Source organism: Leptonychotes weddellii, chromosome 6 (assembly GCF_054177405.1).
Source record: "Leptonychotes weddellii isolate Sample4059 chromosome 6, ASM5417740v2, whole genome shotgun sequence".
Classification (NCBI taxonomy): Eukaryota; Metazoa; Chordata; class Mammalia; order Carnivora; family Phocidae; genus Leptonychotes; species Leptonychotes weddellii.
Window position 1 is genome coordinate 57,870,849 of NC_138374.1, and position 16,097 is coordinate 57,886,945.

The following is a 16,097-nucleotide window of genomic DNA, read 5'->3' on the forward strand; positions in this document are numbered from 1 at the left end:
TAAAACGTGCTATGGTTTCTGTTGTGACCAGCTGATTCTCTCCCACGTGCGCAAGCCTTGGTAGTACTTGTCTGTGAAATTTCTCTAACACCTGGAACTCGCCACCCAGGACACTCTCCTCTAAACAGCCAATGACAACACCAAATTCTACATCCGAGGAGGAAGAGGCGCGGAGGAGCGTCTGCGCCTGCGTGGAGACGGGGCCTTGGCCCCTTGGACGGCCGCCACGTGCTGGCCGTTCTGCGGGAGTGTGTTACCCACCGCTGAAATGCAGGTTTAGAAAATAATCCTGAAAAGGCTCTCTCTATAGGAGTTTTATGTAAGTACTTGAGGATACTTTATATGGGTATCTGAGAATATTCTCTATAAAACTGATGGCAACAGAAATGTTGAACAAGTGATTGAATTGAAAATAGAATTATCTTGAGGTCGTATTTAATTTGCAATTTGAAAATTCTATGATCCTAGAATATATTTTTGAAAAAACTCTAATAGTAAAAATAAATAAATAATAATAATCCAATTACAAAATAGGCCAAAGACATGAACAGATATGTCAGCAAAAAGAGATATGGATAGCAGCAATGAACATGAAAGGATGTTCAAAATCATTAGCCACTAGGGAAATGAAAATTAAAAGAGTGAGTTGTCCCTACAAAATTACTGAACAAGTGAACTAAAAAAAAAAAAAAAAATAGTGATAATACCAAATGCTGGTGAGAATGTACAGAAACTAGACCTCTGGTACATTAGTGGTGGGAATGTTTATGGTACTCTGGAACATAGCTTGAGAGTTTCTTAGCATATGACGTATTCTTTGGCATTCATCCCAAAGAAATAAAAACTATGTTCATACAACTATCTATGTACAAACCTTTACAGAAGTGTTATTGGTAATAGCAAAATACTGGAAACATCAATAGGCAAACGGACAAACTCTGGTACATCCACATAATAGAAATTTACTCAGTAATACAAAGGAACGAGCTAGTGATACAAGCAACTCCCTGGATGAACTTCAGGGGCATTATGCTTAGTTAAACAACAACAACAACAAAACAACAACTGTATGTTCCCCACTAATGTAACAGTCTCAAAATGGCAAAACTCTGGAGATGGAGAACAGATTAATGTTGGGGGGATGCAAATACAAAGAGGATAGCATGTGTAAGTTCATTTGTGATAACGGAACAGTTTTTTGTCTTAATTGTGGGAATTTTCTTTAATCCCATGACTTTGGTAAATATTTACCATAAAAGCCAGTCAAAAATTATTAGTGCTTTTGTGCAATACAATCCCAAAAGTGTTTAAATACACAGTGTTGGTTTAATTAAGCTTAAGTACCAATTTTGAATATTTCTTAAAAGCTAATAGTATTGATTTTATTAGCATGCAACAATTTTAGTATGCAAATGTGGATTATTTTATGGTAATAACAAGAACAGGGATACATTCATGGCAGTGACTCAGGGGATTCTTCGTATTGTTCCTTTTCTCTCCTTTCCTCTTGGCATAAGATAGTCTGTACTTTTTGCTCATTGTCTCGCACTTTTCCAGAATTAGGGGTTTTATGTGTAAAACTTGGGGGCTGCAAAGCACCACTGAGGCAATCTCTTGCTCAGATCACTATTCTTGTTTGGAAGGACTTCCTAGAACAGTGACTTTTCCTCTGCCTTATCTGAATTACCATTTACACCAATTTATTTTCCTGGAAGTTCTTCCTGCCAGTTTCCCTCAGATCGAGGCATCAAACTGGGTAGTTCTATGATGACTGTTTGTTCTTTGGGCCCTATAGAAGAAGCATCTTCTGGAAGACCTGAGCCTCAGTACTTCCTGGGGATGGATGGCAAATGGTAGCCTGCCATCTGTGGGTCTTTCTGGTCCTAGCCTCTGCCTGCTGCTTAAGCATGACACTTAACTCTTTTAATTTATAACTGAGGAAATGAAAGAAAGTGAAGAAAGGCAGGATGTCAAAAAGCAGGTTAGTGATAAAAGAAGGCTTTGGTGCAGGCTAACGCAGGTGCAAATGCAGCTGTCAAAATCTCAAAAAAAAATTTACTTCTGCATGCCTCAGTTTCTCATATATAAAATCGTTATGATGATAATAGCATCTACCTCATCAGTTGTCGTATTAATTGAGAAAATTGTTTTAAACCTCCTAGACCATTGCCTGTCATATGTGAGCGCTGCAATACACGTTCATTCTGTTTCTTTTGAGTTTCTACCCTATTTCTTAGCCCCCAGGGCAGTTTGAAGAGAAATAGCTTGACTGATTGCTAGGAATGAACAGGGTTAATTAACTTTTCCCAAGAAATGTGTTCCTGAAAAGAATCTGTATTGATTAAACCTTTCAGAATGGGGTCACTTTTAAATAGACGGAAGTTTGTTTTGTGCCAAGTAAATGATCGCCCCCTCATGTCTCTGTCTTGAAGTTCTTCGAGTAGATCCCCATACTTGACTTTTCACTACCCTCTCTTCTGGGCATCAAAGATATGGACCAATAACTCCATTTCCAAAGACAGTTCAATGGGGATGGCTTAAACGAATCAGGTTGCCCTTAAAAGGCTCCCTTCCCACCCATCCCCCTCTACCACCCCCCCCACCCCCCACCCCCCCCCCCCCCGCCCTTCAACATCTCAGGAACACAGTACCTGAGAACTCCTTGGGGACTAAGGACACACTGTTGCCCTCTTTGTATCGCCTTGGTACACAGCAGCCTCCACATAGGTTTATTAAATGAATGAATTCCATAAGGTAGCTGAACATCAATACCTTTATCCCCCAGTTGCCTCTTTTTATAGGCCGGGAGTGAGGAAGTGTAAGGCACACTAATTTTAGCAAGCTGACTGAAAGCTCCTTGAGGGCTGGGACAAGGCTGGTTGTGTGCATTGTCACTTTCTTAGAGCTGGACAGGGCACCTACCATACCGTGGGCACACAGTATTTGTTCTATGAATGCATACGGACCACCCCTGGTCCTGTCCTCAGAGGTCACAGTCAGCCTAGAAGAGCGAGGAGAAAAGTTCACCAGGAGGATTGGACTGTCCTGGGCTTTCAAGAATTCCGACAACCCATGAGCACCCGAAGCCAATTTCACTTCCTCACTCAGCCATTTGCAGGAGGTAGTAAATCCCCTCCGTCCTCGGGTGGGGGGACAGCCAGGTCGTGCTTACGCCCCCTGCGGGGACCCCAAGTCATAGAGGAAGGTAACCCAGAGCGGGGGAGCCCGCCAGCACGTGCAGCCTCCCAGGACAGGAGGAGGCTGGGCTAACGCAGTCCTTAGTCAGCAGCTGGGCTCGCTTTTGAAACAAAAGCTAATGTCCTCCCTCCGAGTCCGCGGCCGGTCAGCTCCTAGGGGGAAGAAAGCCATGCTGCCCAGCCGGTTAGTGGCCCAACTTACTTTTCCAGAGCCTGGGACAAAGGGCCAGCAGTTGTACGGGTGTGGGTGGGACGCCGGGAATAGGGACGGGGGCCCCCGATCGCCCTGACCCGACCCTCCCGGCCGCCTGGGAGAAGGGTCGGGGGCGCGGGTGCTCCGCGCATGTTCGTCCGGGGCAGTCCGCCTCCCAGCCCCGGCCCTCCCCACGCCCCGGGTCTGCGTAAAGCTGAGGCACCTTTGCCACCCGCGCCCCAGCGCACAGACACACCAGGCCCCGGTTTCATGAATGAAATCCAATCGTGTGGATATAAATAGCCGCGAAGGCTGCTAACGTCACAGTGCGAGCGGCGGCCGCCACGGCGGCGGAGCTCGGGGCCGGGCGCACGGTTCCGCCCGGCTGGCCCGCCTGGGAGCGGGGTGGGGGCAAGAGGAGAAGGGGAGGGCTGGGGTGGGAAAGGGCGAGCCCCTCTCCCCCGGACAGGGAAGAGCGGCCGCGGCGCTGGGCGAGCCCGAAAGGCGAGGCAGTGCCATGCTGCCTTTGTGCAAAGTTGGGCGGCGGGCGGCACGCGGCGCGCAGGGGTCCCGCACACCCGCGACCGCGCGCAGTCGTGGCTGCTGCTGAGTGGCGGGGACCCCCCCCGCTCCCCCCAACCCTTGAAGGCGGAGAGAGCTCGCGTCTCGCTCGGCTTCAGGGTAGGTTCTGTGTCGTGAGTGCGCTATGGTATGAAACTTATTCTTCGAGCAGCCGCCGCGGAGCCCCCACCGCCCGGGCCGTCAGCGGGGGGCGGGGGGGGGCGCGCGCCACGCGGCCAGCAGCGTCCCGACAGAGAGTTGTGGGACCGAGCTGCTGTGGGAGCCGCCCTCGCCTCTCGGCGAGGCCGGGAACCCTCACATCAGAGGCAAGCAGAAGAGATTTCCAGGAGCGCCCGCACAGCCGCGCCCCTTCTTGGAGCTGAGAAAATGTACAACAGGCACCCTTAGCAGGCTGGCTGCGCCAGGGAGGGGGTGGTGCCGCGTCGACAGGAGGGCTCTTTTCCTTCGAAGAACAGTGGTGGGGAGCCGGAGGACGCGAAAAGGTGGATCGCTCGTCCGTTTAGCGCTTGCACCCCCTTGAGAGTTGACTGGTCAGCCCAGTTTGGCGCTCCCCACCCCCAACCCCGTGTCTGTGGAGTCTGTTGTGAGTTCCTGTGACAACAGTAGGAGCTGCCATGAGGGGCTTGCAAAGCACCTTACCTTGTCTCTGTGTGCTCAGCTTTCGGGGAGAACAATGGGGTGAGGGGTGGAGAGGGGAGATGTTGCAGACAAGGGAATCCAACCCCCTCTCCAAAAAAAAAAAAAAAGGAGTGGAAGTGGAAGGAAGGCACAACTATGTAAAAATGTATCATTAGATCCTACTTTTAGCTGCGCCTTTTCTATCCTCAGCAGTATCAAACATCTCAACTGAGGAGCAATGTCAATATTTAGACTTGGACAAGCCAGAAAGTTAGAAGGGAGCGCCAAGCTCAGGGTTTTGACTTGGCTTTGCACGTCAGCACACAAGCTGTGCCTTTCGAGCTGACTGTACACATTTGCTGGGGGGGGGGGGGTGCATGAAGGTTGATGCATATACAAAAGCACCCAGACCTAGGAAACTCTAGGAAGTTAAGACCTGAAGAGTCGCCTTGACTTTGAACTCCCACCAACCTGTGCTGTTCATGCAGTTCTGTTGGACCCCAGCCAGAGGCTCAACTTGAGGCTCTCTAGTTTGGGGCTCCTCCCTCCTCAACCAGGGCTGGGCTGCATATTCCACACTGTACTGTGTATCCTCTCTAAACTGAAGAAAATATTGTTATCAGTAGTTTTCATCTTTGTATAAAGTCCTCTCACTATAAGCAGATATAAATAGCCAATAGGCTGTGTTTGTGTAACCTCCGGCAAGCTCTAGGCTTTTCTAAACATACATTGATAAGTTTGTTTACAAACACTCTTTAGAAATTTGGAATTACATTTCCTTTCCAGTAACTTTGTAGATGCCTAAGAGTCACTGGTTGTTAGAAAATAAACACAAGTTCTTTTCAGTATAAATAATGTCTGCCTACTGCTCTGCAGGTGGAGTAGGCAGTAAATTATTATATTAGGTTGCCTCTGAGATTCCTGGATCATATTTAGACATACTAGTGGAAAAGGGGTTTAACCAGTTCCTCTCAGTGTGGAAGATTGGAGAAATCATTGGGAAGCAATAAAATCATGGGCAGCATTCTTCTAAACTTACCCATTGGTTGTTATTTTTCCAAATGTTGAAGGTAGTGTAAATTTAAGTACTTAGGGCTGTGTGTGATCACAGAGGTGAAAATAGAAACACAGGTAATTTGATGCCACTGGCCCAGTATCACAACTTATAAACTATACAAATACAATTTAATAGGAAAAAGTAGAATCATTTCATCTTTTACTTATGATGATATTGCCCCAAAATATTATTTTGGAGGAATAGTGTGTCCACTTCTATGACTTCTGTATGGTAAAATGCCTGGAAGGTTTTCCTTGTTCCTATCTGTGGGTTTGGGCCAAGTGCTTTTTTTTTTGTATCATCCCCAAATGTTCAGAAATATATTTTCACAAATGCTACAAAATGTTAACCTAGCTATTTCAGGATGTATTTGATCCAAAGAAATGCCACTTCAGTACTGGCACTTAGCAAAAGTAAAGCAGATTCTGCCCTTTGGGGGTAGAGGGGAGAAAATTGTGTGTTGAAAATTGTGGTGGCTCCCCATGTGCTCCTGGTCAGCAGTAGGACTTACAAGTGTTTCTCTCTTTTATGTAGGTAAGTCCAGCTGTCAGCAGGGTGTTCTGTTCTTCACTTCCAGAAAGCCAGGTCAGTGTCTCGGTGCAAACCCATGACCGTAGATTGATGACATGTTGTGTCTAATTCTGAGCATGGATTTCAGAACAAGGTTCTCAGTCATTTGTCTTAAAACAATTTGTCTTTACCATTTTTTCATGGACTCAGTTATGAACATCACAAGTTCAGTGATTAATAAAATTATTCTCTTTATTCTGCGAGTAAATGGTACTAAAATGAACCTTGAATCGGTTTGTACTTTATGACTTTTGTGGAGGGGTGGGGGTCAAAGGGATGTCAGAATCACTGAGGATGCTGGGGATCTGGGTGCTTGATAATTAAGGTTTTACTTCTAGTCTTAGCACTCTAGAGCTGGAAGAAACTTGATATAATAATAGCTCATATTTTTTTAGCATAAACCAAAGTTCGGATAATTTGTTCCATTTTTTACATTTATGTTCTCATTCTGCATCTTAAAAAAAAAAACAAAACCCTGTGAGGTGAAACTATTCTCTTGATCCCCAAAAGACAGGTGAACAATCGATTGGAAGTTCAGAGAAGTTAGATAATATATTCCATTCCTACTTCTAGGAAATGGAAGAACTAGGATTTTTTAAAAATTCTGTCTTGGGCGCCTGGGTGGCTCAGTTGGTTAAGCGACTGCCTTCGGCTCGGGTCGTGATCCTGGAGTCCCGGGATCGAGTCCCGCATCGGGCTCCCTGCTCGGCAGGGAGTCTGCTTCTCCCTCTGACCCTCCTCCCTCTCATGCTCTCTGTATCTCATTCTCTCTGTCTCAAATAAATAAATAAAATCTTTAAAAAATAAATAAATAAAAAATAAAAATTCTGTCTTACACTAAAACCTAGACTTTCCAGTTGAAAAATTCTTCTCTAGTAGGGAAATTGGGGCCAAGAAAGGTTAAGTGAGTTGCCTAAGATAACTTGGTAATTACAGTTCATATAATAACATGAAACAGCCCAACTGTTGCAAAAGAATAAACACCCTTCTCAAATAAAATGGTGTAATAGTAAGTATTCATGTGTACTTTCTGGCATAGCACTAAGATTTAAGAAAGTTTTTATCAGGGGATCTCTGATCTTAAAGATCTTAACAAACAGATTTAAAAGGCAAGATATTAAACATTCATGTATGAAAAATTAGAGGATAAATCAAGATCATACAGGTCATACATGACCTCCCATACTGAATTGGGAGGTCAATGGTACATTTACGAGAAGTTCAACATTTTCCACTCTGTGGAATTACTTTGCAATTCCATGTATGTGTGGAAGAAATTTCAAGCACATATTTTGTCTGGATAGATGATAAATGAGTGAGAGTTTAGGAAAAGACAGAAGGTAGAATTTCAACCGAACAGGGAGAGATTATGCAGTCATCTAGAACTGCTAAATTACAGTATCTCAAATTCAAAGGTGTTATTGCTTCAAAAGCATTGTAACAAAATTGTGAGCTGTTTGAATCTGCACAGCATCTTTGAGAAAGCATTACTATTTAGCATGATACTTTAAAGTACTCAATTCCTTTTGGAACCTTAATTTGTCTAAAATGTGACATATAGATAAATTTGGATGCATAATAGATAAATCCCAACCAAAATCCTGAAAATGTCCAGTAAAGATTAAGCAGGACATTTTCAGTTTTTACCAGGATTGACAGCCTTCTCTTCCCAACTTGCCTACTTTTTGTAGAATAATTTTTTTTAAATGTTTTATTTATTTATTCATGAAAGTCAGAGAGAGAGAGAGAGGCAGAGGCAGAGGGAGAAGCAGGCTCCCTGCCTAGTAGGGAGCCCGATGCGGGACTCGATCCCAGAACCCTGGGATCATGACCTGAGCCGAAGGCAGACGCTTAACCATCTGAGCCACCCAGGCGCCCCTTTGTAGAATAATTTCTAACAGTAGTCAATCCTTCTTAGGCAGCATTATATAAAGGAGTAAACAAATAATGAAATGGGGAACAAATTAGTAAAGAAAACCTTAATATGTTCTCTTTTAAAAAATGTACTGATATCCCAACTCAAGCTAATAGCCCTAAAAGCTTAATTAGCTAAGAGATACCTTTAAGCATTTAAGGGGTTGTTATAAGCTGTCCTATAACAGCTTTGTCCTGTACAAGTTGTTCTACAGTGTATCATTACAGAATAGATCATAAGAACACTGAGAAGATCCCATTGCAGGTTAAGACCTCACCATCAACTGATACTTAGTTAACTGCAGCAGTGTTGTGTCATAAAAATACCAGTATAGCAACTATAAACCTGTGAGTTATTTAAAAAGTAAAATTAGGGGCATCTGGCTGGCCCAGTCAGTAGAGCATGTGACTCTTGACCTTGGGGGCCTGAGTTCGAGCCCCATGTTGGGCAGAGAATTTAGAAAATAAAAAATTTAGAAAATAAAAAAACCTAAAAATAAATAAAGTGTAAAATTATATTCTGGAGTCAGATGTTAGCAAGACCTTATAATTAGTATGTTATCCCTAATATAATTTAAATAGCAATCATTCATTTGCTTTATTGAACTTCAGAAGGCTTTGGTTCATATGCTTGACCTATCTTGAAACGTGGATGGAGATACTTGAAATTATATTGTTTTTCACTCGGGAAATTTGCCGGTAGAAAACAGAGGAATTAAAAAAAAATCTTTTTGATTGGTCTTCTTTTAGAAAACAGGCATTTCAGTCTCGTTGTTTGAAGGCCTCACTCTTGCTTTGTGTAATTGGGTTCAGAGAGTACAGGTGATCTGAATTTGGTTTTTGTGTTCATCTTCTCTTCTCCACTCAGGCTTCCCACCAGCCTCACAGCACCAAAACAAAACTTGGAGAAGGAAGGAAACTTAAGTCATGAAAAGTGGCTTATGTTGTGTAGAAAGGGGGAGGAGGTGGGAGAGTGGGGGAGGGGGAAGGGAAGCTTTGCTGGGAAGACCAAGAGGCAGTCACTCAAATGGACGGGATGTGTATGGACTGGTTAGTTATATATCAGCCTCCGAATTATTTTTTTTCATTTATAAACAAAGTCACCACCTCCTCTTCCTGAAATCCTGTGTTCCTTGTGCACATAGGGCAGAAATTGGAAAATAGGCAAATAAATAAACTGACATGAACTGTGGGTATGACAGCCACTCTCTCCAGATGTCCCAGGACACTTCTGTCTCCAAATACTCCCTCCAGCTGTCCCATCTAGTACATTAGCATGTCTCTGGTAAGGGTCTGTCCACTAAGGGGTGAATTCAGAAGTTTTGCAAAGAAAGAAAGAGCTGCCAGTAGGTACAGAAGAAGCAATTCCATTTCTCCACTCTGCACCTGTCCTTATTTATTGCATAGACACAGGTTAATGCCGCGTTCCCCATACTAATGAGGTTACCATCTCAGGCTCCATCCCTCTGTGAGGAAAATTCCTTTGAATTGTGGCTCCCATTTCCTTGCAGACACTGTTGAAGCATAGTCCAAACCCCTAAGGAACACTGGAATAATAATAACCAGTGATTATTATGAGCCTATTAGATGCCAGACATTTTACTGCATTTCAACTAAAATTACCAACTCCAATTTTACAGAAACAAAAAAAACGGAACTCAGATATGTTAAGTTCAAAGAGCTAACAGAAGGTAGAGCTTAGATTTGCACCCAGGTCTGCCTAAGAACTTGAATATGTATTTGCTTTAAATCAACTCCTGGAGGGCAGGGGAGAGAAACACTTTAAACCATTTCATCCCAGGTTATTTTTGCAGATGGTAGACACAGGAGTTAAATAATTATTCTTACGGGGTTTTTTGTTTTGTTAGTTTTGTTTTTGATCTAACTTGAACCCCATAGCAGGCCTGTCTGGACAAATTTGTTAACTCTCCAGGTCATTTATAATATATTTTGACTGAAGTCAAATCTTAAACAGTTGAGTCATGGAGGGTGGACTCATGCATCCAGAAAAGTCCTCAGAGATACTTAAGACAACCTCATGTAAGTGAAAAAACCTGCCACCCAGAGAAATGATCTAGCTTACCCACTCTCGTGGTAACAGATGCAGCGGAACGTGAACCCGGGTTCCCAAGTCCCAGCCCAGGACTCACTTCTAGTACATTAACACTGCCTGAAAAGTGCCAAGTCTTCCAAACCCTCCCATGTAGCCAAAATGACAACTATCAAGTATGAAATCCATTGGAAACCTAAGATAGATCTGGAAATGGGCGATAAGAGGACTCCAGCAGTGTAAAGATACAGTGGGCACTAAGAGAAACCTCACTTCTCTGCCTTGACGCCAATGCAGAGCAGTCCTCCCGCTGACTCAAAGCATAGCAGCCCCACTCCCCATTCTTCTGCCTTGTCTTTGTGGAATCTTCTGGTTTAATCGAGTATGGAGCTTTTCAATTTTGTCTGTGCACCTCTGGCTTTTTACTATGTGACATGTAAGTATTTCTTGGGACCTCATTTTTCTCATCTATAGAGTGGGGACAGTATCACGTCTCAGAAAATTCTGCAGATGTTATGAAATCATACACGTAAAGCACATAGTTTGTGCTCAGTAAGAGACAGTTCTCTTCTCTGCTTTGCCTTCCTAGAGTATTTCAAGGGAAAACATTATCATTTTTCCCCTAAATGAATAGAGTTGTTTGAATTCTGACATTGCAAGGGGTTTTTATAGTAACCTTTCTTCTTGGGTAAAAACGTGCCCACTGGTCTCCGGAGGTCCCAGGGGCCCAGTCACGATTACATTGGTTTTCCTTGCACTGTAGGGTTGCCACGGCATTCTTGAATTATTTTATTGCTTCAGTATCTGCTGCGAAGTAATACCAAGCTCCTCTTGGAGGTTTGTGGCTCCCATTTCCTTGCAGACACTGTTGAAGCATCGAACCTCTTTTCCACATAGACCCTTGCATCCCAGAGCAACTACTATATTTTCAGCCAAGTAACTAAGAAATGCTTCCAGAGAATATTACTGCCGGTAGAACATTCTTGCTTTCAATTTCAAAGTACGTGAGACTTGCCTACTGTCGTTTCAGTTAACTTGAGCGTGAGGAGCTGCAGTCTGTGCTCTGGCCTTGTCTTTTCGTCCTGTGTCGCTGACTAATCTATCGATAGGAAAAACATAAGCACAGCAATTTCCCCTTCCACCCTCAGCGCTTGATAACTACCCTGGCCTAAATTACATCTCCGGGAAGTGTTTCATCACACTCCTCTCCCCAGCTGCCACACTGTGTCATGTGGCACTCGCTGTCCCGCTTTGGATTTTTGGAACCAAGTCTTTGGCAGCACGTCCTATTTGTCACGTACATGGAGGAAAGCCACTGTGGTGATTTTTTTCTTATTGTACTTTCTCCCCGCTTTTAAATTAACAATCCGAGGGGCCCAGGACCGCCTTTATTTTCCTAGCGGCACAGTCTCCCTTTCAGTGTTTGACAAAGGTAAATTGCAAGATGTATGTCCTTTTCTTCAGCTTTAGGAAGTGGCTGAACCGGTTGCTAGCCGCTTCCAGATTACCAATTGCTAGATTGAGATGACTAGTCTCAAATTGGTTATATAAATTTTAGTTCAGGGGCGCCTGGGTGGCTCAGTCGTTAAGCATCTGCCTTCAGCTCAGGTCATGATCCCAGGGTCCTGGGATCGAGCCCTGCAGCGGGCTCCCTGCTCCGCGGGAAGCCTGCTTCTCCCTCTCCCACTCCCCCTGCTTGTGTTCCCTCTCTCCTGTCTCTCTCTCTGTCAAATAAATAAAATCTTTAAAAAAAATTTTTAGTACATACCAAGGAGTCTGTTTGTAAAGCAGTGCTTCTCAGACTTTAATGTGCATACAGATCCCTGGGCATCTTGATACAGTGCGGATTCTGATTCAGGAGTTCTGGGGTGGGACCTGAGATGATGCCTTTCTCCCAAGCTCCCCATCGATGCCAAAACGGCTGGTCTAAGGAGCCAGTTTTGAGTAGTGAAGGTCTAAAGTCGAGGTATTACTGTAGCTTATGCTGAAACTCACACCTTCCAGGCTGTAAGACTCCCACCTTATTTTGTTTGCTTGTTTCTTAAATCATAATAGACAGTCATGGAATCCTAAACATGGAAGGGGTGTACATACACAGCAGTGTGCTAGTAAATCAACCAGCTCTCTGGGAAAAAAAAGAATGCATTTATATGCATACATAAGTTGATTATAAATTTTACTGACATAAAGAATGTATGTAGCATACACTTTGCAAATAATAAAAAAATAGACAATACTCTTCATTGTAAATTCCATAAAGCTAGTTGGGTTTTATGGAATGCTGGTTGTTTTTTGCTGAACTTTTTTATCCATAACCTACCTGTGGTACAATTGATGAAGGGGTGTAATTCCCATATAAATTTTGACTGATATTTTCCATTACGTTAATGAGCAAGATAAAAGTGGAACAACAAAGACATGTCAGAACTGTACTCATTTATCAAAGATACGAATAACTTCTCTGCTGAACTGGATAATAGCTTTTAAATAGTGTAAAGATATTTCCTTAAATGTATTATTCACAATGTAACAGCTCCACATGTAACACACTTTTAAGTTTAATCTGCATTGTTAGGATTTTTTAATCATTTTCTTAAGTCAAGACAAGCAACAAAACAACAAAGCAAGCCCTGAATTGTAGTGGTTGCCAATTTCTGTGGTATAAAGACTCCCACCACAGCCAATTTCAAGCTACCATTGTGACTGAGTGTGGAGTTGGGGAAAGATGGCCCAGTAGCCCACTGTGATCTAGTATTTCCACCATGCAGATAAAATTGGCATAAATAACCCCAAAATGTAGGTAATAGTAAAATGTAATAAAATAATTAGAAAACAATGAGTTTTGAGAATTTAGTACCTTTGTTTTTAGTATAATTTCTTTAATCAAAACTTGGTATAATTTAATTTTTAATACTGACCCTAATTTATTTATGTGTTTGTTTGTTTATTGAAGGACAGTGACACCCAGTGTTACATTAATTTCAGATGTACAACATAGTGACTTGACAACTCTGTACATTATGCTTTAACAGTTTTGTAAAAATCCTGAAAATTTAACAACCAGTTCTCATGGGCTGGTGGGGGCTGGCTCCAGCACACCACTGGATGTAGATCATCCCGTCAAGTGATTCTCAGCCTTTGCTTTGCATTGGAATACCCCCAGGAAAACCATAACCTTAAGTCAGTAGATTTTTGTTAGGGCCTAGGAATCTGAATTTAAAACATTTTTATTGACATGTATCTTATTTGAAGAAAAATACAAAAATCAGAAGTATATAACTTAAAAGAATTTTCACAGACTGAACATACCCACATAACCAGTACCGACATAGAGAAACAGAAAATCACTAGCACCCAGAAGCTCTTTTTAAATCCTTATCCAGTCACTTCCCAACCAAGGTAACCACTACCTTGGCTTCCAATACCATGGATTCATTGTGCCAGCTTTTGAACGTTTACATAAACAAAATCTCTTTAGTGTCTCGTTTCTTCCCCTCAATATTGTGTTTGGGAGGCTTATTCATAATGCATGTAGCAGGAGTTCATCCATTTTACTATAGTGCCGTGTAGTATCCCATTATGACTGGAGCTCAGTTTATTATTTATTTATCCATTCTACTGCTGGTGGGTTGTTTCCAGCTGTTTGCTATTATGAATAGTGCTGTCAAGAATATTCTTTAGGCGCCTGGCTGGCTCAGTCGGAAGAGTGTGCGACTCTTGATCTCGGGGTCATGGGTTCGAGCCCCACGTTGGGTGTAGAGATTACTAAAAAATAATAAATAAACCTTAGGGAAAAAAGAATATTCTTGTACAGGCAGCAGTACTTAAAGTAAAACTAAACAGATTCCCCCAGTGATTCTAATAAGCAGCTGATCTCTTGACTGCCTTCTCTACAACTCCCCCCTCCTCCCTTATTTCTCGTATAATATGACCAAGGCTATTGAATCTTTTGTGTGAATGTAATTTTAGTACCATAAGCCATGAAGCTATGTGTTTCCATTCATTATAGTATGTTCTCCTGGCTCTTTTCAATTTACGTTCACCAACTGCCCCTTTCATCAAGACACCGGCTCTTGTGCACTCTAAATAGGGATGAGATTTGGCCTCACATCAATAGCATGGAGGAATAATAGATACAGTGGAGATGCGGCCAAGGCTAAATTTGGCAGCTGATCATTAAGGCTCCTGGAAAGAGGCTTCAATGAAGGGGAATTGTTTCCCTTTGTGTATATCAAACAAAAATCAACAGTGAACCCTGAGAATATTTCAGATTCTAATATTTTTAAAAATTCATTTATTTGAAGTAGACCAGCAACTCTCCTCTGAAAGAGAACTGAAATCTCTCAGAATCTGATGACTCCATCTGGAAAGATTAGAGAAGGAGGTTTTCCCTTTGGCTTCTTCCTATACCTGGTGTTCAGCAGGTGTATTCTTGCTACATTGTTCTAGGATGAGTGACTGTGTAGTTGTGTGGGGGGGGGCGGGGATCTATTGAGATGTTAGTTTCTTTGATTTAAGTCAAGGGATCTGAATGACTGGGAGCTCCAGGATGATTTTGTTGATGAGTGGGATGGCTGCTCAGCATTAAAAGAAAGGTTCCTGGAGCAGCAGGCCCTGAAAGGCACTTCACCTAAAGCTCCCAAGATATGCAGAGAGGAGGCAAAGAGTACACATGAACTCCACATAATGAAGGAAGAATGTATGCTCACACACATAAATATTCTAGTCCCTGGCTGTCCAACCTCCCCATCCTCACTTTTCTGTAAATTTTTTTGTTATAAAATTTCTTTGTTATTATAGAAAAGATGGAATATATAGATAGGAAAAAAGAAAAAGATTAAATCAATTTATAATCCCAGTTGGCATTAATATTTGAATGTTTATCCCAAATGTTGCTGTGTGTATTTAGGTACATAATTTTTAAGGAATGGTGTTATTCTGTAAATTCTTCTGTCACCTTTTTTTCATTTAAATGTTTATCATGAACATATATGACAAAAAAATGTACTCCTCTAACACATTTTGTTGGCTGTATACTCCCCTATTATGTGGACATTTATTGTTGGGAGTTTTTTTAACCAACCCCCGCCTCCAGCCCCGCATGGCTGGATTTCTAAAATTGTCTGCAATATTTTGTTTCCACAAATAGTGGTGTAATAACTTTCCTTTAATGGAATCTTTTTGTCTACCCTAATTATTTATCTAGGAATAAAGTCTTATAGTTGGATGGAAGTTATGGACATTTTAAAGTTTTTTGAGTGCCAGGTGCACTCCAGAATAATGGTATTATTTTTCTACTCCCACAAACAGTGCCTCATTCCGCTTTTAAGAAATGTACAATCTTTCACGTTATAACTCCTACCTAGAGTTAGAGGGAATAGGAACATGTCCTGAAATTATTAGCTGGAATCTATGCATTGATGTCAGCCAAAACCTCTAATAAAATACGAGATTTTAAAGAGTCTCTTTTTTGTCCACCAACACTTTTGTATTTATGATCCAATTTTACTAAGAAATCCTTGGTGAGGGGGGGACAGTTTTCTTCATTTGTCTGAATCAGAGCATAACCTAATCCTAGTGGGCATATTATAGTCTCCTAAATGATTAAATGCAATTGCTTCATTGTCATCATATGTGAAGGCTTCATGGCAAGTGGTCTCTCCGGTACTCCAGAAGCTGACCCATTGACATCTTTAGAGAATGCTTTCAATGAACAAGTTACTACAGAGCACTACAGAGACTTTTCTTCATGAGGATGGATTTTTAAGCATATCTAGTTTACAGACTTGATATTAGCTTTCTCCAGTGAGCACTTAGAACTTTGACATCTCTCTGAAGACTTAACCAGTATTTTAATTATTAATTCTTGACAAAGCTTCCTGATCCAGCCCTTAGCTGAGGTTCACACACAGGCCC

At 42.3% G+C, this 16,097-nt stretch overlaps 1 protein-coding gene across 14 annotated transcripts in view; it reads left to right on the forward strand.

The window, feature by feature from the left end:
* RHOBTB1 (Rho related BTB domain containing 1) overlaps window positions 1-16,097 on the forward strand; it is a 119,867-nt gene that overhangs the window by 51,215 nt on the left and 52,555 nt on the right. For 5 of the 14 annotated variants that reach the window (XM_081824190.1, XM_081824195.1, XM_081824197.1 and 2 more), the window contains one exon: window positions 6,182-6,232. The exons of 1 other annotated variant lie outside the window; for it this stretch is intronic. The gene's annotated coding sequence lies outside the window, so the exon portion shown is untranslated. Of the gene's footprint in view, window positions 1-3,270; window positions 3,382-3,801; window positions 4,072-4,371; window positions 4,455-6,181; window positions 6,233-16,097 lie in introns of those variants that run through there. 8 more of the 14 variants (XM_081824196.1, XM_081824198.1, XM_081824188.1 and 5 more) reach the window with 4 other exon arrangements.